The sequence below is a fragment of the Mesocricetus auratus genome, unplaced genomic scaffold, assembly GCF_017639785.1.
Source record: "Mesocricetus auratus isolate SY011 unplaced genomic scaffold, BCM_Maur_2.0 Super-Scaffold_100676, whole genome shotgun sequence".
Classification (NCBI taxonomy): Eukaryota; Metazoa; Chordata; class Mammalia; order Rodentia; family Cricetidae; genus Mesocricetus; species Mesocricetus auratus.
In genome coordinates this window covers 114991791-115018346 of record NW_024429266.1, presented here as the reverse complement: position 1 = coordinate 115018346, position 26556 = coordinate 114991791, and the positions used below count along the sequence as shown (strand labels likewise).

At 47.7% G+C, this 26556-nt stretch overlaps 1 protein-coding gene across 7 annotated transcripts in view; it reads right to left on the bottom strand.

Annotated features, from left to right (window-relative positions):
- Positions 1-26277, bottom strand: part of Snx10 (sorting nexin 10) — a 55311-nt gene extending 29034 nt beyond the window's left edge. The window contains exons 1-2 of one of the 7 annotated variants that reach the window (XM_013125089.3): positions 26146-26258; positions 24127-24268 (exon numbers count right to left, since the gene is read on the bottom strand). The gene's annotated coding sequence lies outside the window, so the exon portion shown is untranslated. Of the gene's footprint in view, positions 1-12312; positions 12427-24126; positions 24269-25796; positions 25945-26145 lie in introns of those variants that run through there. The other 6 variants (XM_013125091.3, XM_040737841.1, XM_005085884.4 and 3 more) reach the window with 6 other exon arrangements.
- Between the last annotated feature and the right edge of the window lie 279 nt (positions 26278-26556).

Below are 26556 nucleotides of genomic sequence, written 5' to 3'. Positions count from 1 at the left end.
TCCCAGTACTTAGGAAGCTAAAGCATTAGGATGGTCATGAGTTCTAGACCAGCCTGAGCTACAGAAGGAGGAGGACCCTTTCCTAAACTTCTAGAGGGAGCAGCATCCTCAGGTCGGGACTTCCAGCCTCCAGAATTGTGTAAGGATACATTTCTATGGTTTGAAGGACCAAGTATGTGGTAATATAGAATACTAGAACAGAGGAGACCTGTGCGGGGTGAGCTAGAACTGGGAATGAAGTTCTGTCCAAGCACTCATTCAACAAGAGCAGAGTTTGGCTGGGCAGTGGTGGCGCACGCCTTTAGTCCCAGGACTGGGGGGGGGGCCAGAGGCAGGTGGATCTCTGTGAGTTTGAGTTTGAGACCAGACTGGTCTACAAGAGCTAGTTTCAGGACAGCCTCCAAAGCCTGCAGAAAGGTCATTGCTATAGTCTAGATCTTAACTACCTGCCAAGGGCCCATGAATTCAAGGCCCAGCGCCAAGTCTACGGGCTCTCTGGAAGTGGTAGATCTTTGTGAGACAGGATTAGTTCAAGGGAATAGTCAGTTCCCAGCACCCACGCCAAGTAGCTCACAGCCACCTGTAACTACAATTGCAGAGATTAGATACACCTTCCGGCTTCTGCAGACACTGATGCACACACACACACACACACACACACACACACACACACACACACACACACACACACACACACTCACACACACAAGTAAATTTACAAGAATTTAAAATAGACAAGTCACAACTCAAAACTATTTATAACATATGTGACAAAATACGAACAGATCAATTCATGGAAATGCTCTTGCAAGTCTCCCAAAGAATATTTCTGTAAAAAGGCGAGCAAAGGTTTTCAGCAATCAGCCCATAAAACTAAAACCGAAAAGGTATTTAGATAAAAATTACAGAAAGCCTTTGATTTGGCCTGAGTCTCACACTAGGCTCAACAGACCGATCAAACCAGAATGCGGTCTCCGATCAGGTGCCAAGCAATCAATGAACCTTGAAGTTCATACCAATGAGCCACAGGGCTCTTTACATAGGAGGTAGGATGAGCAAGGCCATTCTGCTTTAGTCCAACAAGGAAGCGATCGATCCACTCTTCTTCCTTGTTCCTATCTCTTGCAACATGTCTCTTCCTTCAGCCCTTCAGCGGAGCTTGCCAGCCTCTGCTCTGCTCACCAGAGCTCATCATCTGGTCATGTTAGTTGTGTGTGGCACAAGGAACCAAACTCGGGACCTACACATGCTAGGCAGGTGTTCTACTAACTGAGCTATGTCCCCATCCCTCATCTAATCTTTAAATAATGCACTCCCTGGTTCTTCAGCAGCAGCATTCAGGATCCTACACATGCTAGGCAGGTGTTCTACTAACTGAGCTATGTCCCCATCCCTCATCTAATCTTTAAATAATGCACTCCCTGGTTCTGCAGCAGCAGCAGCATTATCCTAAGGCCCAGTGATGGTGGTGCACACCTTTAATCCCAGCCCTTAGGAGGCAGAGGCAGGCGGATCTTTGTGAGTTCAAGGCCAAGCCTGGTCTACAGGGCAAGATCCAGTACAGCAAAGGCTACACAGAGAAACCCTGTCTTGAAAAATTAAAATAATAAATATTCTGAAAATAGAATTCCCACACATAGCAATTTCACTTCTGAGTGAATATACATACATATATATAAAATTTTATTTTATGCATATGGGTTTTGTCTGCATTTATGTCTATGTGCTACATGCCCGCTTACTACCCTCAGAGGTTAAAAAAAAGTGTCAGGTCCTTTGGAGCTGGAGTTACAGATGGTTATGATCCATGATGTGGGTGCAGGGAATCAAACCTGTGTCCTCTGAGAAGAACAGCCAGTGCTCCTAACTACTAATCCAACTCTCCAGGCCCTGGGTATTTATTTTTTTTAAAAACTGAAAGTAAGCCGGGCAGTGTTGGCACACGCCTTTAATCCCAGCACTCGGGAGGCAGAGGCAGGCGGATCTCTGTGAGTTCGAGGCTGGGCTGGACCGACAGCCTCCAACTCTGTCTCGTAAAAAAACAAAAAAAAAACTGAAAGTAAAATCTCAAAGGGATATTCATACATTGTGTTCATAGTAGAATTGTCCACAAGACTAAGACAGAGGAAACAATTCAAGTATCCATAGACAGATGAAACAATAAGCAAAATGTGGAATGTAATTAGCATATGCTACCACACAGATCAGTGGTTCTCAACCTGTGACTTATGGCCCCTTGGGGGGGAACACAAATATTTATATTATGATTCATAATGGTAGCAAAAATTAGTTATGAAGTAGCAACAAAAATAATGTTATGGTTGGGAGAGTCACCACAACATGAGGAACTGTATTAAAGAGTCACAGCATTGGGAAGGTTGAGAACCACTGACATAGATGAACTTTTCAGACATTAGGCTAAATGCAAACAGTACAAAAGACAAATCCTTGATGACTCCACTCATATGAGGTTGCGTGTGTGATGTGTGTGTAAGTGCCTAAGTGCAAGTAGGTGCACATGCGTGCAAATGGAGACCAGAGGTTGATGTCAAATACCTTTCTCAATTCCTCTATCACATTTTTAGAGACAGAGCCCCTCCCTGAATCCAGTGCTCACCAACTGGCTAGACAGAATAGCCAGGAGGCTCCAACGATCCTGCTGTCTCCACACCCACCCTGCAGTGGAGTCACAAACACATGTCAGCACGTCAGGCTTATTACATGGGGGGGGGGGCAAACTCAGGTCCTCATGCTTGCACAGTGAGGACCTTACCAGATGAGCTATTGCCCACACCCTCCTGTGAGGCTTTTAACCTAGTCAAATTCATTCAGGAAGTAGGCAGGGGCTAGGGAGCAAGGAGGAGATAGCACACTCTTCTTCAGTGGACAGTTTCAGTTCTGCCAGACACAAAATGAGCTAGAGAGGTGTGGCACATGACATGTGTGCGTGACACATGACTGAGCTGTGCATTAAATGGGTAAGAGGATGAGTTTCACGTCATGTTTCCTATCAGAGTCAAGACTTACATTTTTTAAAAACTCTAAAGTACATTTAAACACTTAGCCTTTTCTATTAGCAGAAGCTTAAAGACACCAGATACCATAGTTGTCCCTTTAAAGATTTGAATTCTAAAAAGATAATTCAACCTTATATTTCAAGAGTATTTGTAAATTGTTTACATTCCTTAACTCAGAAAATTCAACCTAAACAGCTCAATACAATTTGTGCACAGGCCAGGCATTGGTGGCGCATGCCTTTAATCCCAGCACTCGGGAGGCAGAGACAGGTGGATCTTTGTGAGTTCGAGACCAGCCTGGTCTACAAGAGCTAGTTCCAGGACAGCCTCCAAAGCCACAGAGAAACCCTGTCTCGAGAAAAAAAAAGCCAAGAAAAAAAAGGAGAAGAAAATAATTTGTGCACAGTATATGCATACCAACAGACATCCCCAGTGTGGTTTGCCTTAAGTGGTACATCCTAACACTGGGGAAGCCATAGCAGGAAGAAGGACTCAAGTTCAAGGCCAGCCTGTTTCAAGGTGAGATCCTATCTCAAAAAACTAAACAACCAGGCATGGTGGCACACACCTTTAATGCCAGCATCAAGAAGGCAGAAGCAGGAAGACCTCTGAGTTCAAAGTCAGTCTGGTCTACATAGCAAGTTCCAGACCAACAAAGGATACACAGTGGGACCCTAACTCAAAAACAAACAAATTGGGGTTGGAGAAATGGCTCAGTGATGGTTCTATTCCCAGCACCCACCTGGCGGCTCACAATCATCTATATAAATCCTGTTCCAGTGGATCCAATGCCATCTTCTGGCCTGGGTGCACAAGACATGTACATAGTGCACATACATGCACACAGGCAAAACGTTCATACACACAAAATAAAACAGATATATCTTTTAAAATCAAAAATAAATACAGGGATGAGAAAGATGACTTAACAGGTAAAGGTGCTCACTGTGGAATATGACAAGCTAAATTCAATCACTTGGGCCCACATGGTAGAAGAGAACCAACTCCTCCAAGTAATCCCATGATCAACACACACCACACACACACACACACACACACACACACACACACACACACACACATTTAATGAAGATGTAGCCCAGTGGTGTAGCATTTGCCTAACATAAATGAAAGGCTACCGTAGGCTCAATCACTATTACCACAAAAAAAAAAAAAAAGAAGAGAATATGAGAATATCAAACCTAGCATGTTGCTGGGAAGTGGTGGCACACGCCTTTAATACCAACACTCAGGAGGCAGAGGCAGGCAGATCTTTATGAGTTCGAGACCAGCCTGGTCTACAAGAGCTAGTTCCAGGACAGCCTCCAAAGCCACAGAGAAACCCTGTCTCGAAAAACCAAAAAAAAACAAAAAAAAACAAAAAAAACCATAGAATGTGTAGACCAACCAGGCAGCACTATTAGTGCCTTTTTCAAGGTATGTGTTTATTACTTTACTTATTTACTTAAAACTGGGTCTTATGTGACCAAATAAGTGATGGTCACTTCTAGGTAGTGGAATTATGACTATTCTAAATTCCTTCCAGAACGGAGGTATTTACAGAGATAGGATGTAATGTGCACCAGGTGCTTAGGGCTGGCAGAGAGGGGAAGGAGCCCCTAAAGGAACAGGAAGTGACAGTTGAAAGGCACAGGGATTTTTTTTTTAGGTAATGAAGCTATTCCAAAATTGACTATGTCAACAGCCACCCATTACTGTGAATAAACTAAAGACCATTCACTGAATTATATATGCCTTGAATAGATGCGCTTTCTGAAACCTAGCTCAATAAAGCTGTTTCCAAAACTGCTATCTGAAAGCCAAGAGCATGACCCATTGCATACATGGTCCTGGTATCCACACCTTTGCCCCCCTCACCCCCCCCAACTCTCAAGTCACAGTGGATGGCCTCAATGGAACCATGACCCCCTGGGGTTCTCTTCTCCGGGTCTAGACCCGGCCACATCTTTCCCCTACACCCCTTTTCCTATCTCCAGAACTCTCTCTGAAGCCAAGCACCTACATACCCAGCCCTCTGGGCTTTGTCTAGGCCAGCCTCTGATTTCCCCCTCCCCTGGTAACACTCTGTCTCAGTTTTGTCCTGTCAAACCCACAGCTGTAGTTGTCCTCAAAGCGGCTATAGAAAAAGTCCCTCAAGTGGGGGCGGGGGGGGGGGTAGGCGCACAAGGGGGATGGAACACCGACCCTCCCTAGATGAGATCTGTTGGAGTTCCAAGCAAGTGTCACTAGACCCAGGATCAGTGCACAGCATTTCCAGGAAAATGTGTTACAGAATGGATGTGTACCCCTTTGCTAGTCAGAGGGACGTTCTCCTGAGGTATGACCATGGCCACGGGTGGCAGTGTGGGCTTTATATGAGGGTATGTGGAATTTGGGCTTGGGTAGCCATTTTTTTTTCAGTGTTTTAGACAACCTAGATACCCTTATCAGTTTATGGAGTGTTCAAAGCCTTCCATTCAATCCTACAGTTGGCTGGTTAGAATAGTCAAGGCACTCTGTTGTCAGTCAAGACACAGAAGTTGAAGGAATCAGGTAAATCCAGTGTACCCTCTGGATAGCTCTTACAATCTTCCACACACCCACCTGGTGTGCAATTTCCCCTGAACTGGTAGGAAGGGTTGGGATCAAGCTGAGGGCTATTTTCCTAATGTATGAAACACTGCCAATAGAATCCACACCAAAAGAAAATACAGGGACTTCTTACAAGACCTACAATCCCAACTCTGTAAAGGGTTACAGTGATACAAGCAAGAATCCTGAAATGCTGTAAATCCTTCCTTCCCCAATCCTGTGAGTCATCCAACCCCAGGAATCCCTCAGTGCCTGCCACAGCCACTCTGAGGGACTCTCACCATCAACTGAGTCTACAACCTCCTCCACAGACTGTGGGATAGACATCCCGGACTCCTCACCCCAGGGCACGCACTTTAAATAGTTTCAGTTTTAAAAGACTAGTCATATTTCTAACAATGCAATTATTCTCTAATATATTTTTCACTTATCGGGTATGCGAGCATATGTGTGCACCACAGTCCATGTGTGGGCATCAGAGGACAAGTTCCAGAAGCCGGTTCCTCCCTTCCACCACGTGGTACCTAGAGATTTAATGCAGATAGTCCCACTTGACAGTAAGCACCCTAAGCCATCTCAGGAGCCCCTAATCCTAATCACATGCACGCGCGCGCGCGCACACACACACACACACACACACACACACACACACACACACACACACACGCACAGACTTTATTTCACACATAACCCATATGTATCCTTTAGATGTCTCACTAGTAGCAAGCTATGGACAAGTCAGATATAAACCTGTATTCAGCAAATTTTAGTAAGGAGTGTAAGTCAAAAGAGAGAACTAGAGGGTAGCCTTTAACAGTACTTTGGGGAAAGAGGAAGGTTACAGGCCTGTGAGGTCATCTAAATGACTCTGAGCACCTTGAACATGCTGGGACCTAATCTTACCAGTCATGGGAGCACCACCATGGAATGGGAGCTCATACCACTGCGGCAGGGAGGAGGTGCTTCTCATCTTCTGGGGCCAGTGTCTCCTCTGTTTTTCAAGACACCAAAACAAAGAAAGGGGGGCAGAAAACAACTTGTCTTTGCTTTGAGACACGGATCTCTATAGCTTACGGTCAAATTCCTATGCAGCGCAGGATATCTGCTCTCCAGGGATGGGATTATAGGTTTGGGTCACTGAAGGGACTCTGGCCAGCTCAACATGGGAGCATGGTGAGCACGTGGCTCTGGCAGGCCTCGCCTTTCTCCCCCTGCCCTCTGCCTTGCTATAAAAACTGCTGACTACATTCCTAAAGCTAGACACCAAGGCCTATCCCCTTATTTGACCATTTCCTCCTCCCCAGAGCAAACTACCAAGGCCCAGCTATGAAAGTATTGAAATCCACCACCAAAAGCCCCCTTTGGCTCACCTAATTAGCATGCCCAGTTAAACACCCCATCCTAACCCAGGGTTTCCCCTTTTTCCTTTACAAACTGCCATTTGCCTATGGGCCACGTCTGTCTCCTCTCTGTCCAGAGGCAGTCCTTTGTCTCTTTAGGACAAATATCCCTGCCCCCTTCCCCTGTCCCCTTCCCCCTATCCCTTTACCACACATCCTAGTCCATCATAGCACAGACCTCCCCCTTTTCTCCTCTTAAGAATGACACCTGCGAGGTCATTTGCTGCTGGTTTTCTGCCCGAGTCAGAAAGCAGCCACTTTAACTTTTCTTCCCTACTTAATAAAGGCTCTCTGTGAAGACGGATGTTTGGGTGTGGTTCGTGCCTAATCTGAGGTCCAGGAGACAGCAGCACCCCTCCCCCTACTCAGGAGCCCCCCTCCAGCCACCACACCTGAATTAGAATAAGCTACCCTAGCTGGCACGCAGGTCCGTAACTCGGGTTTTTCAAATTAAATTCTGTTTATTGTGTGTGCAAGCATGTGCGTATGCACCTGGCATGTGCCTCAGTGCACGTGTGGAGATCAGACGACAACTTGCAGGAGGAGGCTCTCTCCTTGCATCAAGTAGGTCTCAGGCTTTGGACTCAGGTTCACAGGCTTGGCTGCAGGTGCCTTTATGACTGGCAATCTCTCTGGCCCAACAACTCAGTGTCTGAGAGACCACAGCAAGATGGGAAAGGGGAAACATGCATTAAGTGGGTTTTGTTGACTTTAGTACTAAACTATTTTTTTTGTTTTGTTTTGTTTTTTTGGTTTTTTTTTTTTGGTTTTGAGAGAGAGAGAGAGAGAGAGAGAGAGAGAGAGAGAGAGAGAGAGAGAGAGAGAGAGAGAGAGAGAGGGACCGTCCCACTTCTAAAAAATCCAGATTAAAAATGTATCTTCCCAGCTCACATGATTTAATTAAGAGAAAAAAAAATTCTCACAGGTGAGCCCAGCCTGTTGGGTTTCAGTTAATTCCAGATGTGGTCAGGTTGACAACCAAGAATAGTCACCTTCACATACCTGAAGAGGTAAAGGATGATGGGTCAGAGCTGTGGGCTAACGCAGAAGATGCAGTCGTCACCCCAGATGGGCCACCTTCTGGAAAGGTAGGATCACTGACTCCAGGCCAGGGCTCAACAACCCTGACCAAAATCAGCCGTCTAGGCGATAGTCCTTCAGAGGCCAGCCCGGGTACAAAGCTGCTCCCGGGGAGGCTCACTGCAGCCTTGGTTTGTTACTGTTGCTGTTGCTCTGTGTTTTTTGTTTTGTTTTGTTTTGTTTTAGAGGCAGTGAGTTTTAACCCGGGGCCTTGTACGAGCTAGGCGAGTACTCTACCCCTGGGCTCCATGCCCACCTATTCATGTTTATAACCTAAAAGCTGAGACAGCTGAAACGCTCACGAGTGAGGAAATGACAATGTAAAGAATCTGCGGTAAACCCTGGAGCTCCACGGTGCCGATGCTGAGCCAGGGCGGGGCACCCACCCCTGCAGAGTGTAACCCTCTGTGTCAGTGCACACGTGTAACCACCCTGCACGCTGCCCAGCTGCACGGGCTGCATTGCTACCCTGCTCCAGTCTTATTTATCTCTGAGGACAGACAGGCTGCCTGTGGGCCAGAAGTCCTCGTCACATAGGCTGACCAGTATTTGTTGGATGGCTGGCAGAGTGACCATCTCTCACTTCCTTATAGCCCCGTGCCTGCTAAATGACAGACAGCGCTATGACAGCCGGCAAGGGCCGTGACAACAGCTGCAGAGAACCATGAAATGAACGCAAGGAGGATGGGGATCCCAAAGTTCCAGAAAATCTCCACCCATTCCCCAGAAAAGCAATGATATTCCTCCCCTTTGTTTCCCAATTCCTCATGGCCCACCAAAGGTGGTAAGGCTGATGTATGAGTTTTTAGCCACTTCTCCTACTCTTTTTTTTTTTTTTTTTTTTTTTTGGTTTTACGAGACAGGGTTTCTCTGTATTGTTTTGGAGGCTGTCGGTCCAGCGTGGCCTCGAACTCACAGAGATCCGCCTGCCTCTGCCTCCCGAGTGCTGGGATTAAAGGCGTGCGCCACCACCGCCCGGCGTACTTCTACTCTTGACCAAGAATAAATGAAATGTGATGGCACACATCTTTAATCCCAGCACTTGCAAGGCAGAGGCAGGGGGATCTCTGTGAGTTTGAGGCCAGCCTGGCCTACAGAGTGAGTTCCAGGACAGTCAGGACTGCACAGCTCCTCTCCACCCTTGTTTATCTGGGATCTCTGGTCTCAACCTTAATAGCATACACTGGATTCCCTGTCACATTCCACTGACAAGATGGTAGTGAAAAAATAATGCCCAGAAGTCACCCAAGGGTGTTCTTAGGGCACCACACTAACAAAGCATAGGGTGCCCAGTGTTCACCCACAGGTTGGTACTACCAAGCCGGATCTCAGAGTATACTCCCGCACAGCGGTGGGCCGGCCGGACAGCACTTCTGACGGTGAACTGGAAAGTCTGTGGTCAACCACTGCCTCCTGTCACACAGGACTCCTGCTAAGTGGTCTTGGCCCACCCGCTTCACCTCTACTTTCCTGGTAGCTTTACCTATAAAATGAGAGCTGACAGTAGAGCCTGCTTCTATAGTTACTGACCAATAAACAAATTAATGAAAGGAGAACACCTGAGACTGAAGTCTTGCTATAAAGACGCCCATACACTTACTGCTGCTAATGGCTGCTATTAGGCTTTAAAAAACGTGAAACCACACGCTGTAAGGGTTTGCTTCTCCTCTGGTCACTTCATACAGACTATCGTTTAAAAGATGATGTAATTGCACCATTGAATCCTGCTTCCCAGCAGTAGCACTGGGATTCTGGACGATTCTGGGTTACTTTGTGTTCGTAAGACATGTGACTTCCAGGTCAATTTCCTTACCTTAGTCAGGAGTTCCAGCTATCTCCTGATCAAGGAACAGGTTCACTTTGTTTACCCAAAGTACAGGGCTCAACATATTGATATAAATATCAAAATCTCAAACTTGGCAACTTCAAGTCCACACATGCAAGAGAAAACATCCCTTTTATAGCTGATTTCCTAACAGAAAAACAAAAACTCTTGATTGGTTATCCCTACTAGCTATTGTGACATTAAATATGGTCAAGTATTTTGTGCTTTTAAAAAGTTATCAAGAGCCGGGCGGGCAATGGTGGCGCACACCTTTAATCCTAGCACTCCAAGCAGAGGCAGGTGGATCTCTGTGAATTCGAGACCAGTCTGGTCTACAAGAGTGAGTTCCAGGACAGCCTCCAAAGCCACAGAGAAACCCTGTCTCACAACCCCCCAGGAAAAAGAGTTATCAAAAGGAGCCGGGTGGTAGGGAGGAACGCCTCTAATCCCAGCACTCTCAGGAAGCAGAGGCAGGCAGAACTATGTGAGTTCAAGGCCAGCCTGGCCTACAGAGTGAGTGCCAGGACAGGCTCCAAGAAAGGCTACACATAGAAGCCCAGTCTCGAAAAACAAAACAAAAAAAGAAAAGAAAGAAAGAAAAAAAGTTATCAAAAGGAGTTGGAGCGGCCGACTGCTCGGTGTGTGGGTAAGAGCACACACTGCTCTTACAGAGGCCCCATCCATTCCCAGCACCCACACTGGCTGCCTCACAACAGTGGCCTGAACTCCAGCTCCCAGAGTCTGGCCTCTGGCCTCCTCAGGAACTCACACATGCAGACCTACACAATCATTCTATGTAGTCCTAGCAGGCCTGTAACTTGACATGTAGCCCAGGCTAGCCTCAAACTTGTACTGATCCTCCTGCCTCTGCCTCCCAGCTGCTGGGTTACAAGCATGAGCTCTCATGCCTGGCTTCAGGCTAGGCTCCTGAATCCAGATATTCCCATACAACACCAGAGTTCTTTCTGCCCTTACACACCCATATACACGCTTCACTTACACACCCAATGAACACTTTTCTTCCAAGTGCTCTTCTGATCTGTTGTGGTCAACTCTTTCCATCATATATGGATTCTTAAAATGTGGCTGTTTCCCCTGCTATTTCAATCTGATACCCTCCACTGCCACCCCCCCCCCACACACACACACACCATCATCTTTCTTCTTAAAATGCTTTCAGCAAGCCGGGCGGTGGTGGCGCACGCCTTTGATCCCAGCACTCGGGAGGCAGAGGCAGGCGGATCTCTGTGAGTTCGAGACCAGCCTGGACTACCAAGCGAGTTCCAGGACGGCCTCCAAAGCCACAGAGAAACCCTGTCTCCAAAAAAAAAAAAAAAAAAAAAATGCTTTCAGCAGAAGCAAAAGCACCCCACGGGCTTTGCCTCTGACAGTAGGCTGTGAAAGTGAAAGCGACTGGAACTAATGGGGAAACTTCAGAGCAAAAGAAAACCCTAATTTTTCCCTTCCAGGGTCTAAATTCCCCACACGCACACCCAGTGGCTAACTACACTGTGACTACAGCTTCAAGGGGAGGAGATACTGTCTTCTGGCCTCCACAGGCACTGCCACACATGAGGCACACACTCACACAGAAACACAAAGATATATATATATATATATATATCAAATCTTTAGCCAGATGGTAGTGGTGCACACCTTTAATCCCAGCACCAGGAAAGCAGAGGCAGGTGGATCTCTGTGAGTTCTGGGCCAACCTGGTCTAAAAAGTAGGTGCCAGGACTACACAGAGACACCCTGTCACAAAAAATAAAATGAAATACAAAACTTTAAAAAAGAAAGAAGGAGCCGGGCGGTGGTGGCGCATGCCTTTGATCCCAGCACTCGGGAGGCTGAGGCAGGTGGATCTCTGTGAGTTCGAGGCCAGCCTGGTCTACAGAGCGAGTTCCAGGACAGCCTCCAAAGCCACAGAGACACCCTGTCTCGAAAAACCAAAGAAAGAAAGAAAGAAAGAGAGAAAGAGAGAGAGAGAGAGAGAGAGAGAGAGAGAGAGAGAGAGAGAGAGAGAGAGAGAGAGAAGGAGATGTATACTGTTGGGCGAGAGAGATGGCTCAGTGGTTAAGAGCACGTGAGGCTCTTCTAGAAGACCTGAGTTTGGCTCCCAGCGCCCACACCAGTAGCTCACAACTGCTTGTAGTTCCAGCTGCAAGGATGTTCTGAGGGTGCCTGCAGTCTTGTGCCGGCACCCACACAGACGACTAAAAGTAAAACAAATCCTTTCCTTTTAACCACTGGGAAGCCTCAGCACTAGCTCACAAAGGTGAACATGTCAAGGAAGTAGCCCAAGATTTCAGACCAGTTGATTTTAAACAAGCCTCACAGGATCACCACACAATCACTCAATCATAAACCAAAACCACTGAACAAGTCAGGCACCAACCTGTTAAAAAGACGGGCTTCGAAAATGCATCCCAGGAAACTAGCCACTTCTGTCAAACAGAGCAAAAGGGAATAGAGTTCAAGGAAGAAAATTGCATTTCTACCTCTCAGGAATTCTTAGGGGCTCTGGGTTTGCTCACCAGTCTGATGACAGACTGGACATCCCTGGGTATTTTGTTCTTACAAATCGAACCCGCAGAGCCTTAAGAGGAAGAAGGTGGAGACAGGGAGGTGGGTGTTAGGGCTTGTTACACAAATGATTAGGCAAAAACAAAAAACACCATTGGGCCTGGGCACACAGGTTTCATTTGCCTGATGACTAACGGTTTAACTCTTTGTTGGCAAGTATCTTGTTCCTCTGACCGTCGGTTCTGCTCACACCACCGCAGGGCATCAGAGGCTCTCTCCTGCACAGGCTAAACCACCTCACAAAGTGAGAGGAAGCAAATGCCTGACCCAGAAAGTGTTGCAGGCAAAGGGGAGCAATGGCCTGGGGGGCGGGGGACACACATCAGGTCAGAGATTCTGACGGCATCAAGCACACTTCTTCACAGTCCACAATATCATGCCCAAGGCTAAAAATCTTAAGAAGATAATCTCACGTTAAGTGTTCTTCCACATTAAAAAAAAAAAGGTCAGGGCTGAGCCTTCAACCCCAGCAGAGGCAAGCACATCTCTGTGGACTCAGGGCCAGCTTGGTCTACATAGTGAAGCATGTTTCAAAAATTAGTAGTCCAGATTTGGGCAGGGTGGTGCATGCTCGTCATCCCAGAACGTGAGATGGGGAGTTGAGAAGTGCTGGAGTTCAAGGCCATCATTGGCTACGAAGTTCAAGGCCACAAGGAGACACACTGGACACCAGGGACAACACAATGCGGGTAAAGCAGCCGTCTGTCCATCCCAACTACTCTTCGCTCTCTTAGCTACAGCTTTTCAATTTTAACGCATCTAGGGGACTGTAGCACAATACATAGAAGACCCAGAGACAGACGTTGGGATTCAAGCTTCAAATTGAAAATCAGAAAAGCAAAGCAGCCAAGCCAGGAGCTCTTACCTCTACCTCAGGCTGACGTTGCTGATCCTGTCTGTCTCCACGAGCTTTCTCACCAAGCCTCAGAGGCAAAAAGGCAAAAGGCTCTCAGTTCCTGTCTCCTTTTTTTTTTTTTTTTTTTTTTTGAGGCCGGGTTTCTCTGAGGCTTTTGGAGGCTGTCCTGGAACTAGCTCTTGTAGACCAGGCTGGCCTCGAACTCACAGAGGTCCGCCTGCCTCTGCCTCCCGAGTGCTGGGATTAAAGGCGTGCGCCACCAACGCCCGGGTATGTCTCCTCTTCTTACTCCCATCTCTTCCTCCCTAATGCTGGGATTAAAGGCATATGATCCCAGGTGCTGAGATCAATGAGCTGGGGTTTTCTTAGGACTGGATCAATTTTGAACTAAGAGAAATCCATCTAACTCTTAATCCTGAGTCCTGGGATTAAAGGTGTGTACCATCACCACCTAACTTCTTTTCTTTCTTTCTTTTTTTTTCTTTTTTTTTCCTTTTTTTTTTTTTTTTTTTTTTTTTTTGGTTTTTCACCACAGGGTTTCTCTGTATTGTTTGTATTGTATTGTTTTAGAGGGTGTCTTGGAACTTGCCAGGCTGGCCTCGAACTCACAGAAATCCACCTGCCTTAGTGTCCTGAGTGCTGGGATTAAAGGCGTAATCCTCCACAGCCCGGCAACTGCTTAACTTCTATAACTAGTGTGGATGCTTTGCTATTTTGATCTCCAGTGGCTTTAATAAATTAAACAATATACCACCACAGGGGATGCTAAGATGCTCAGCCGTTAGACTCACAGGCTGCTGCTCTTGCAGAGGACCTGAGTTCAACTCCCAGCTCCCATGTAGAGCAACTCACAACTGCCTTTAACACCAGATTCAAGGGAGACCTGATGCTCTTAGTAGGCACCCACACACACACACACATGCATGTGCATGCTCACATGTGCACACATACACATGTGCTTTTCAAAATAGATTCTGCAAAGATTCATTTACTTAATGTATGAGTGTTTTGCCTAGGTATGTGTCCACGCACCACACGAATGTCCAATACCTGCAGAGGTCAGAAAGCATCAGATCCTCTGGAACTGGAGTTATGGACAGCTATGCGTCTGCATGTGAGTGTTTGGGACTGAAACCATCCTCTGCAAGAACTGCAAGTGAACACCCTAGCTGGCTTCCACACACACATTTTTTTAAAGATTTATTTTTTTTATTATGTATACCGTACAAAGACGGCACCAGATCTCATTACAGATGGTTATGAGCCACCATGAGGTTGCTGGGAATTGAACTCAAGGTCCTCTGGAAGAGAAGAAGTCAGTGCTTTTAACCTCTGAGCCATTTCTCCAGCCCACATTTAAAAAAATAATAGCCGGGCGGTGGTGGCGCATGCCTTTAATCCCAGCACTCGGGAGGCAGAGGCAGGTGGATCTCTGTGAGTTCGAGGCCAGGCTAGACCGATAGCCTCCAAAACAATACAGAGAAACCCTGTCTCGTAAAACCAAAAAAATAAAATAAAATAAAAATAAAAATAATATTTTTAATTTAACACAGTTGGAAATGTGAAGAATATGACTACAAGATGAAAACTCCCCCCACCCCAGCCGTCCGACCCTTTCAGCATTCTTCTTGAGGCCCTTTATGGATATTCAAGCATACATACATTTACTTCATGCCCTTCTTTCCTGCAAATGGTACCAACTCACACTTCTCCCTATGCCGCATTCTGAATATTTAACCACACAGCCTGCACCCAGCTATCCTCAGAACAATCTCCTTCTTTGCAACCACACCCGGCTCCGCCAAGAAGATGTCCCGTTACTCATCTCCCCAGCCACCTACTCACACACACTCTTGTGCTGTTACCAACAGTGAAAACCTCGGTGAGTACCACTGAGAAATAAATGTCTACAAGCGGAATTTCTCAGTTCATAAGGTCAGGTGAACTATTAACTATGGCAGATATGTACCCTCTGCAGAGAATTCACGGTCAAGTGAGTCCTTTCCCAAGCCTTTCTTCATATGATAAGGTGCCACATTTTTCCAGGAGAGTAAAACAGGTCTGCCAAAGTGACTTGGTTTAATTACATTTATTTGCATGTGTGCTCGCACACCATGCCAAGGCTAGTGTATGGAGGTCAGAAGACAATTTATGAGAGTCAGGTCTCTCCTTCCATCATGTGGCTCCCAGAGACTGATCTCGGGTTACCAGGTTTGGTGGTAAGCACCTTTACCTGCTGAGTCAGCTCTATTTAAGTGCATGAATTGTTCGTATTTTTGAGACAGGATGGGCTTGAACTCTTGGTCCTCCTGCCTCAGCCCCTCCAGTTGGGTTTTGTTTTTTGTTTTTTGTTTTTTTTTTGGTTGGTTTTTGGTTTTTTGTTGTTTTTAGGAAAACTGACCCTTAATCAACAACATGAATTACAAAGACATTTTTCTGGCTTGTCAGGTTTGGTCAGCTCTGGGGGTTTGCTGTGCTTTTTTTTTTTTTAATTTAAGTGATGAGTTTTATTTATCATTCTGTTCCCTATGGTGCCCACCATACACAGAAAGACCATTTCTGTCCTAAATTTACAAGACTGGTTCCCTTCAAGTTTCCTAGAGAGAACCCAGGCAGGAACAATGATGCCCCACCATGGCCGGGAACGGTAGCTCTCAGACATTCTGTATGGAGAGGAGCCACTACACTTCACAGAGAATGTAGGCAGCTATTCAAGCAGTCTGTGCAAGGCTTGTGTGTCTGTTGTTAAAGGGGTGTGGTGCACACAAAAGCCCCAAGCGCCTGGTTGCAGATGGCCTCTCTTACCAAACACACAGCACCCCCAAAGCACTGAACTACGGGGGGGGGGTTGGGGGTAAGAGGCATCCAAATTACAAACACACAACGCCCTAACTGCAACAGTCCCACCTGGGCACCTCAAGCCTCTCAGGTGCATCTGTGCTGGGAAACCCCATAGGTCTTCCCCGTGTGAGCCCTGCAAGCCACACCCCTCAGAGTCCCCAACTGTATCTACCTCTTAACGCTTCTGCACATGCAACAGGCCATTTCTACTGCCCACCTCGTTCCCCTACCAAAAGCCTTCGTGCTTCCTATGCCCCTGATATCCCCTTCTCATCTCCCTTACCCTAGTCACCACAACGGCTCCTTCCTTCCTACCCTTCAGGCAGGCCTCTCCACCTCCTCAGAGAGGCAGTGCTCCATTAAAAAAAAAACTTACCTTTATTGTAGTTGGTATTGTTTTAACCATTCATTTATTTCTGTGTTTATTATCTGTCATCTCAAAAGTCCCCAGAGGGCAGGGGCCTTGTCCAAACCATTTATGCTTTAAAACCCCACATTCACTTAGCACAGTGCCTGGCAGAGAGTCAGTACTCAATAAATACTGGGCACATTGAGCTTGACTGAATGAGTTCCAGAAAATTCTCTCCATTTCTGCATCATCAAGTTTTGGATAAGCCCAACCCACCTGGGATGGGAAGGTAAGAACAGTGACCTCTCACGCCAGCCCCCTTCCCCCCACCATAGTTAACCCTTCATCTCCTGAGGAAAGCAAGCTTTTCCCCAGGACCGGCCACAGCCAATGTGCTAAAGAGCACATTGCTTTCACTGGACTATAGAGGATGGGGTGGGAGATACTCATGTTAACATTTTTGTCACTAACAATTCAAAGGGAAGGGCTGAGGCCCGGCCTTTCCCTGGGGATTTAGAGGCAGTCAGTGATTGAAGGGTGTGGAGGTTTGAATGAGAACGGCCCCCTAGGCTCAGATTTGTATACTTTGTTCCCAGAGCTGTTAGGAAGGGTTAGGAGGTGTAGCCGTGGAGTAGGTATGGCCTTGTTGGGGGAGGTGTGTCACTAAGGATGGGCTGTGAGGTTTCAGAGGCCCAAGTCAAACCCAGGCTCTCCTCCCTCCCTGCCGCCCCACCCTCACCCTGCTGCAGCCTGCCTCTCTCTTCCCCTCCCTCCCTGCTACCTGCAGATCAGGGTAAAGCACTTCCCCAGCACCGCCTGGCTATAAAATAATTTTTAATTAAGCTTTTCTACTTAAAAAAAAAGACAAGAAAAGCTAGGCAGCAGTGGTGCACTTGGGAGGCAGACACAGGGGGATCTCTGTGAGTTCCAGGCCAGCCTGGTCTACATAGTGAGTTCCAGCACAGCCAAGACTACACAGAGAAACTCTGTCTTGAAAAACCGAGAGAGAGAGAGAGAGAGAGAGAGAGAGAGAGAGAGAGACAGACAGACAGACAGACAGACAGACAGACAGACAGACAGCTGGGAATAGAAAATGCCAACCCAAACACTGGGTTATTACCAAGTATTCACATTCTTCAGGATATGAGGTAGGCCAAGTTCTGTCCATATGTGAACCTGGAAAAGCCAGCATCTGAATGTGACCTGTTCAGAGTCATTAGCTATGAATGCTCTCAAGGATAACTTGAGGAAAAGTCAACCCACTAGATAATCACTGAGATTTGTTCCCGGTAAGTGACACTGCCTAGTCTAAGACCTAAAGATGCTAAGGCACTGATAAAAACGGGTCACTTGTGAAGCTCATTGTACCAAACACGCAGCTCTGGTGATAGAGCTATAGGAAGGAGGAGTTGGACGGGAGCGGATTCCAAGAGAAGGCCGGAGTCAGGTAGCACCCACATTTAATCCCAGAACTCAGGAGACACAGGTACATGGATCTCTGTGAGTTCAAGGCCAGCATGGTTACACAGCCAGGTCTGCACAGTCAAGGGACCCTGCTTCAAAAGAAAGAAAAGAAAACGAGGGAGAAAAGAAAAGGCATGAGCCAATTAACTAAGTCTTGATACTGGAAGAAGACAAGCAGGAAAAACAGGACCAGCCTGGTACGTGCTTCAGGCACGAGGCAGCTGGTATCTAGATGGACTGGAGAGTAAAGACACTTGCCATGCAAGCCCAGTGACCTGAGTTCAGTCCAGAACTAGATACGGGTGGAAGGAGACAACAGACTCCACAGTTGTTCCAACCCATGACACTGGAAGACACTGGAGTTTTATTTTATCCTGTCACAAGGCAGGGGCTCCAGGTTTGACACCGCCACACCCAAATTCAACGCTTCCTCCCTTACATAACCCTCCGACGCCTGCACACACACACACACACACACACACACACACACACACACACACATACACACACATACACACACACACACACACACACACACACACACACACTCCTCTATAACTGACTCCCAGCTGGTTTGTTGTTGTTTTGTTTTTTGAGTTTGAGTCCAGGCGAGCTGTTGTGGAATAATCTTTTTGTACACTGTAAAGACGTGTTTGTCAGGGCGCCTTCTGATTGGTTTAATACTGAACTACATGGCCAATAGCTAGGCAGGAAGAGGGTAGGCGGGTCTGGGCAGAGAGAGGGAGAGGAGATGAATCTAGATGCAGAAGAGATGCCAGAGGACTTGAAGAGGAAACAGGAGGTGCAAGATGGAAGAGAGGCAAAACTTAGATTAATATAAATGGGTTAATTTAAGTTATAAGAGTTAGTGGGAAGCCGGGCGTTGGTGGCGCACGCCTTTAATCCCAGCACTCGGGAGGCAGAGGCAGGCGGATCTCTGTGAGTTCGAGGCCAGCCTGGTCTACAAGAGCTAGTTCCAGGACAGCCTCCAAAAGAATACAGAGAAACCCTGTCTCAAAAAACCAAAAAAAAAAAAAAAATAAGTTCACAAAAGGACATAAAGGACACTAAGCAACAGGAAAAACTTGGACAGAGGAAACGATGGAAAAGGGAGTCAGATGACTCACGGACCAGTGACTGGAAGAAGGGTGTGTCACAGGCAGGATGAGGATACTGCAGAGAGAGTGAGAAAGACTCTGAGCTCAAGAACAAGCTAGCACAACATAGAACATCTGCCATTCCTGTTTGGGGCTAAGACTAGGAAGGGTACAGGTGTGGGGGTTAGAGAAAACTCCACGAAAGTTCTGCCTTTGCACTGAGACCATCTCTGTAAGGCTCAAAGCAACTCTTGGAAAGCTGAGGAAGGTTTCCTCAAAGTCAAGGGTGGCTTGGATAACAGAGTGAGTTCCAGGATATCCTGTGCTACTGATGGAGACTCTGCTTCAAAGTCACGAGATGGAAACAAAAAATAGAAGTATTGCAACACATGGGCAATCACCACCTTTTTCACCGGCCACAGACGCCAAGAACTGGCACTGGGTGGAGTTTTAGTCGCCTGCGGGACCAAGAACAACTGGGAATTACATGTGACCTACTTCATCAGATTCAAACTACCCAACAGGATACCGCTCCAAGCGTGAAGAACTGACAAGCAAGGAACCTCCACACTCAACCAAGGACACGGCAATGGCGAAGGTGTTCACTGTCTGCCCTTGGCCAAGGGAAATCGTTTAATACCTCTGTGCCTCAGTTTCCTTACCTATAAAATGGGCCAGCTGTGCATTCCATGGATATGCTAGAAAGAACCAATGAGAAAATGTGGAGGCTGGTGCCTGGTACTATGACAGTTCCTGTCACTTGGTCTTTTTTTTTTTTTTTTTTTCAAAGACAGTGTTTCTCTGTGGCTTTGGAGGCTGTCCTGGAATTCTCACTGTAGACCAGGCTGGCCTAGAACTCACAGAGATCTGCCTGCCTCTGCCTCCTGAGTGCTGAGATTACAGGTGTACGCTACCAACGCCTGACATGTCACTTAATCCTTTAAAAACAATTTTCCTTCAAGTATCCTCCATGGCAGATAACAATGTTTAGGGAACAAAACTTTTTCTGGGCTTTTTGCTTGTTTGTTTCGAGGCAGGGTTTCTCTGTGTAATAGTCCTGACTGTCCTGGAACTCACTTTGTAGACCAAGCTAGCCTCAAACTCACTGAGACCCACCTGTCTCTGCCACCCGAGTGCTGGCATTACAGGTATGAGTCACCACTGCCCAGCAAAATGTTTTCAATATATGTGTTCTGTAGTTCACCTGCAAGTGTAATGCACACATTGTGGCCATCACCTCTGAGAGTCAGATCACTAACTCTTAGACAGCCAAGGCCAAGAAGCCGAAGGTAAGACACGCCGAAAGTCCTTCTAGAAGGAGGTGAAATGCCAAAGTTATTATTCCTAACTCCATTTCTGGCAGAAACACTGAAGTAACTCAAGGGCATCTGATACGTGTCTGTCCACAGACGCAGCTCCGCCAAATCTCAAAACAGGTCACAGATTTTCAGTTTTCCACTGTTGCTCAACCTTCAGAGAACTGAACTGAATATAAAGAGAGTGATGGCCTGCACCCTGATTCAAATCTGAACACTGATTTCCCAGCGTACAGAACGTGGTTGTGGTTTTTTTTTTTTGGTTTTTTTTTTTTTTTTTTTTTGGTTTTTTTCGAGACAGGGTTTCTCTGTGGCTTTGGAGGCTGTCCTGGAACTAGCTCTTGTAGACCATGCTGGCCTCGAACTCACAGAGATCCGCCTGCCTCTGCCTCCCGAATGCTAGGATTAAAGTGGTGCGCCACCAACGCCCGGCCGTGGTTGTGGGTTTAGATAAAGGTCTGATCACTGCCAGGCAAACAGATGAAGAGGCTACAAGTTCGTTATTCCCTCTGAGACCCACATTCCAGCCTTCCAGCCCAAGCAGACCCCCAGCCTTCGCACCAGCAGGATCAGCATGCCTGCCCCCCAATGCCATCCTTCTACCTGCTCTGCCACGAAGAAACCATTACTGAATCCCATTGCAGAACTCCTGGTGCGTCTGTGTCTGTGACTCCTGACCCTATCGCTTGCCTGCCAAGGCACACACGAACACACATATAAGTGCACACATAGCATGGCACGCGTGCCACGTCTTAGTTACATTTCTACTGACCAAGGCAATTTATAAAAGCAGTGCTTAGAGGTTGGAGAGAGGTCTCGGGTGGTTAAGAGCACTTGTTCATCCAGGGGACCCGGTTCAATTACCAGCTTGCCAGCACCCACACAGTGGCTCACAACTGTCTGTAACTCCAGTTTCAGTGGATCCAACCCTTTCTTCTGGTCTCCAGGCACACATGTGGTGGGCTGATATACTTGCAGACAAGACACCAACACACATAGAAAACAAAAGTAAATAAATCCTTTTTAAAAAACAACAAAAACAGCCGGGCGTTGGTGGCGCACGCCTTTAATCCCAGCACTCGGGAGGCTGAGGCAGGCGGATCTCTGTGAGTTCGAGGCCAGGCTGGACCGACAGCCTCCAAAGCAAAGAAACCCTGTCTCGTAAAACCAAAAAAAAAAAAAAAAAAAACAACAACAACAAAAACAAATAAGCACTTAATCTGGTTTATGGTTTCAGAGGTTTACAGTCCATGATGACAGAGCAAAGGAATATTGGAGAGCTCACAACCACCAGGCAGAGAGAAAGAGCACTGGGAATCATAAGAGTCTTTAGAAACCTCCAAGCCCACCTCCTACAAAGCCACACCTCCTAATCCTTCCAAAACAGTTCCACCAACCCACGATCAACTATTCAAATACAGGAGCCTGGAGGGGCCATTCTCATTCAAACCACCACATGCCTTTACATACACACAACAAAGAAGGAAATAAAGCTAAAGACAATGAGAGAGCAACTGGGTGCTGTCCACAGTAACAGAACAAAGGTTCTGGAGCACAGGGGAACAGGAAGGAGAGACCCAGAGGTACACGGGTGGCTTCTCCTTTAACCTGGTAGAGTCAGCTGACTGACAAACCCTAGAGCAGGGTTGGGTTTCTCCATCAGTGAGGCAGGGGCCAAGTCTGTGAAACAAGAACTCAGAACTGAGAACTGGGGATGCAGCTCCGAACCACATCATTTGCCCAGCAGGCTCCTGGCCGCCCTTGATCCATCCCCAGCACAGAAGGGAAGTTTCTGGCTTACCAATGATTTGTGAAGCCATGGAAGAGAACAAACCCCACTTGTACAGTCTCTGTACCAACCTTGGAGAAGGAGGAACAAGCTACTGAGCCCTGAGGCCCAGAAATCTGCTTCTACCCACACGATTTTTATGGATAAGATGTCCAAAGAGCCAACAAGATAGCATAGCAGACAACGTCACTTGCCACCCAGCCCAAAGACCTGAATTCAATCTCTGGGACCCACATCAAAAGAGAACCAACCTCAACAAGCTGTTCTCTGACATCCACAGCTGCATGCCATAGCACGCAAGCACATCGCACACAACATAAACACGCACAGACACACACGCAAATAAATAAATGTTCTTTATTATTATTTTTGTTGTTGTTGTTGTTGTTGTTTTGGTTTTTTGAGACAGGGTTTCTCTGTATTGTTTTGGAGACTGTCCTGGAACTCGCTCTGTAGACCAGGCTGGCCTTGAACTCACAGAGATCCGCCTGCCTCTGCCTCCCAAGTGCTGGGATTAAAGGTGTGCGCCACCAACGCCCGGCTTATTATTACTATTTTTAATGTTTGAAAACCACAGATCAGCCTTTAATCCCAGCACTCGGGAGGCAGAGGCAGGCGGATCTCTGAGTTCGAGGCCGGGCTGGACCAACAGCCTCAAAAACAATACAGAGAAGCCCTGTCTCATAAAAACCAAAAAAAGAAAAAAAGAAAAGAAAACCACAGATCCAGAGAGTCAGTGTCGACAAGAAGATGCACTGGAAGGGTCTGAGGGAAGCTGAAGCTGAGGCCGGAACGAAGCCAGAGTTGGAGAGAATGGCCGAGGAGCCTGGTGTCAAGATGAGAAAGCACGAGAGCATGGCAAGCACTGAGAAGGAATCAAGCGAGGTCAGCGCCAGGCCAGCCAGGGGAGGCGCATGCAAACGGAGAATCCCCAAAGAGAAGGGACCCGGGAGCCTGGTAGCCCGGGGGAGACAGGGGCTGTGTGCCTGAATGTCAAGCTCCAGGCAGTTGTTTCTCAGCAGCCTGGGGTGTCCTTACATGTGCTCCCCTTGCTAGTACCAACTTGAGGGGTCTGTCTCCGTCTCCTCTGTGTGCCCCCTTTGGCTCCTCCCACCCCCTTCTTCCCTCTTTCCATCCCCTAATCAAAAAGGACTCCAGATGTCCTTTTTTTTTTTTTTTTGGAGGGTGGGTATTTTGTTTTTCGAGGCAGCTTTTCTCTGTGCAGCTTTGGAGCCTGTCCTGGAACTAGCTCTATAGACCAGGCTGGCCTTGAACTCACAGAGATCCACCTGCCTCTGCCTCCTGAGTGCTGGGATTAAAGGCGTGCGCCACCACCGCCCAGCCAGACATTCTTTCTTTCATTGTAAATCGGTGCATTTTCATTTGTAACTTAACAGTTATGGCCCAGTACCTCCACAGTTTAAAGAGACGCATTTGGTGTGCCGTTCTGCAGGCGCTCGGTGTGTTCTGCTGAAGGTCTCCAAGTGCATGGAGCATACACAAAATAAAGACAGCACATGGCAGACAGGACACCAAAAAGTAACTGAGAAGCCGGGTGGTGGTGCACGCCTTGAATCCCAGCACTTGGGAGGCAGAGGCAGGCGGATCTCTGTGAGTTCGAGACCAGCCTGGTCTACAAAGTGAGTTCCAGGAAAGCCTCCAAAACAATACAGAGAAACCCTGCCTCGAAAAACCAAAAAAAAAAAAAAAAAAAAAAAAATCTTTTCGAAAAGAAAAGATTCAGGATGCCAGGCGCCTACCTGTGGTCCCAGCATCTGGAAAGTAGGTGTTGCAGGGTCAAGCCTTCAAAGCCTCAGCTACATACTGTGTTTAAAGCCAGCCCTGAGCCACAGGAGACTCTTCCTCACAACTAATTAATTAATTGATAACAGTGCCAGACGTGGTGGCTCACACCTGTAATCTCACCGCTCAAGAGGTCAAGGCCATCCTCTAGGACACATGCCTGTGATCGCAGCACCTTGGAGGGTCTGGAGCTCAAGGTCATCCTCTGCCACACTGCAGGTCAGAGACCACCCTGGGTTACATGCGACACCGCCTAAAAAATATTAATGTATAATAAAAACAGGGCCAATCACGGTGACGCCTTTAATCTCAAGACTTGGGAAGCTGAGGCAGGCAGATCTCTGAGTTCAAGGTCAGCCTGATCTACCTATTGAGTACCAGGTCAGCTGTTATTTTTGAGACAAGGACTCGAGGTTAAGGATGACCACCTCCCAAGTGTTGGGATTACAGATGTGCACCACCATGCCTGACTCTGCCTACAATAACTTGACTAGCAAACAAGTGTACCAAGATTTCAACTCAGAAGGAACTGAAACCAGAAGCTGTGGCCAATGCACACTACTATAGTGCCTCTAGGTGCGACAAGGTCTAGAGAGCCTAACTGTTAACTATGAAAAAGACCTTTGGTGATAACAGCCCTAAAATCTGGGGGACTTTCCAGGAGTCCACCATCATCCTAGCCAACATCCTTCTCTGCTATTCTTCAAAATAAAAGTCCTTGCAGGCTGGACCCTGTTCTCAGGCAGCTCTCAGCCTTTCACAAGTGGTTGTTACACCACAGCCCTGAACTAAAAGAGGAAAAAGAAACCAGTTCCCCCAATGGCTTAACTCAAAACGAAAGGCGTGCCATGCCAGGGCTGAAAACGGAGGTCAAGCGTGCTCTCAAGTAGGGGAACCGCTGCAGCGGCAACTCTTCAAACATGTAGCAAGGAACGACGGTGCCTATTTCTCCTTTAAAGACGACAACCTCTCAAGGTATTCCGCACGTGAAATAAAAGGAGTCCAGAGCAGAGGAGAATGAAGCATGATGGCCATAAGATAGCAACCCCACCCCATCGCCACCATGGGCACACCTCCCTGAGGGCAGTTCCAGCCAGTCCTGTTTCTGTAAGAATGCACTGACAGAGGAAACCCGGATGGATGGTCAGTGAACTAGAAGTGGCTGCTAATGAGGTCTTTTGCATCTCCACATAATCACTTGTAAATATATCGACATTTATAGCATTATTCAAAACCGTCTGTCAGTCAATCTCAACTCTACTACCCCTTTAAAAAACAAATAAACGGGGGCTGGGGTGCAGCTCCATGGTAAGGCGCTTGCTAACGTGCTCCATCCCCAGGACCAGAAGGAAGACACCTAGAGGTTGGGTGAGACCGAGATGACTGTCCCTCCGGTTGTATCCTAGCCTTAGGGGCAGGAATCACAATCACGCGAAGTCATGCAGACTCCTCAACCTCACTTGAGATATTGTAGCCAGGACACTTAGCCTCCACCTCCTAGAAAGCCCCTCAAAGCCCGGCCAGTAGCTGGAGGAGTCTCCTAGGGCCCCCAGCCCCCTCCGGCCACTCCCACAAGTCCACTCGCAGGAGAAGAGAGATTTTCATGCACCCCTCCACCGGGTGCCTTCTGCTCCCCTATGACAGACCTTGGTTTCACCTGTCGCAAATGGAAATGGTTGATGGAGATCACGTCAAACCCCCCTCTGCTCTCAATTTCTAATCCTTCGCTCTCCACGAGCTCGTGCCTTTGGGAAACAGACATCCCGTGACCATCCCCTTACCGATCCTGGTAATTTTTAGCAAAGTGTGAGGTGTCCAGAACCGATAAGCAGGCTGTTGCTTCCCAGTGTCATTAAACCCGATCATCAACGTGGGTTCCTCCGCGGCCTTTTCCATCAATCCCACAATCCCATGAAGAAGGAAGAAAGAGAAAAAAAAAAAAAAAAAAAGACCTTCCATGCCCCTCCCAGCCTCTAAACTCAAAGGTGTCTGGCCTTCCATTCAAGGGGGTTGCGGTGGGGGGGGGGACCGACCGCCAGCATCTCCCGCGTCCCCGGCCAGGCCGAGCAGGTGCTGGGGCGGCCGCGGCACCCGCCACCCAGCTCCCTCCCCGGGGCACCGCTTACTCACGCGCAGTCCTGGGCGGCGGCGCGGGGCCGGGAACACCACGGAGTTTGCTGACTCAAGGCGCGGCGGCGGCGGCGGCGAGCGCCCAGGAGCGCACCCGAGGAGCGCAGCCCCGCGTCCGGCGCACGCAGAGCCCGCCCCGCCCTGCGCGCCCGCTGCCCCCGCCCCGCGCCGCTGTCAGCCTCCTACGGCAACGTGGGAGCGGCCACCCAGCCCGAGGGTCTTTCTCTCCACCCAGCAGTGAGGGATGGGGGAGGCCGGGAACAGCATGACTCGGTGTTACCGCGGGATCTCCATGGAGGGCGTGTGGCTGTTTGCTATAAAAATACTTTTAACTTCTCTGTAATTTCTTTTCTTTTTTAATTTCTTCTTTTTCATGAACTATGAGGAGAAAGCTATGCAACCTGCCAAAGG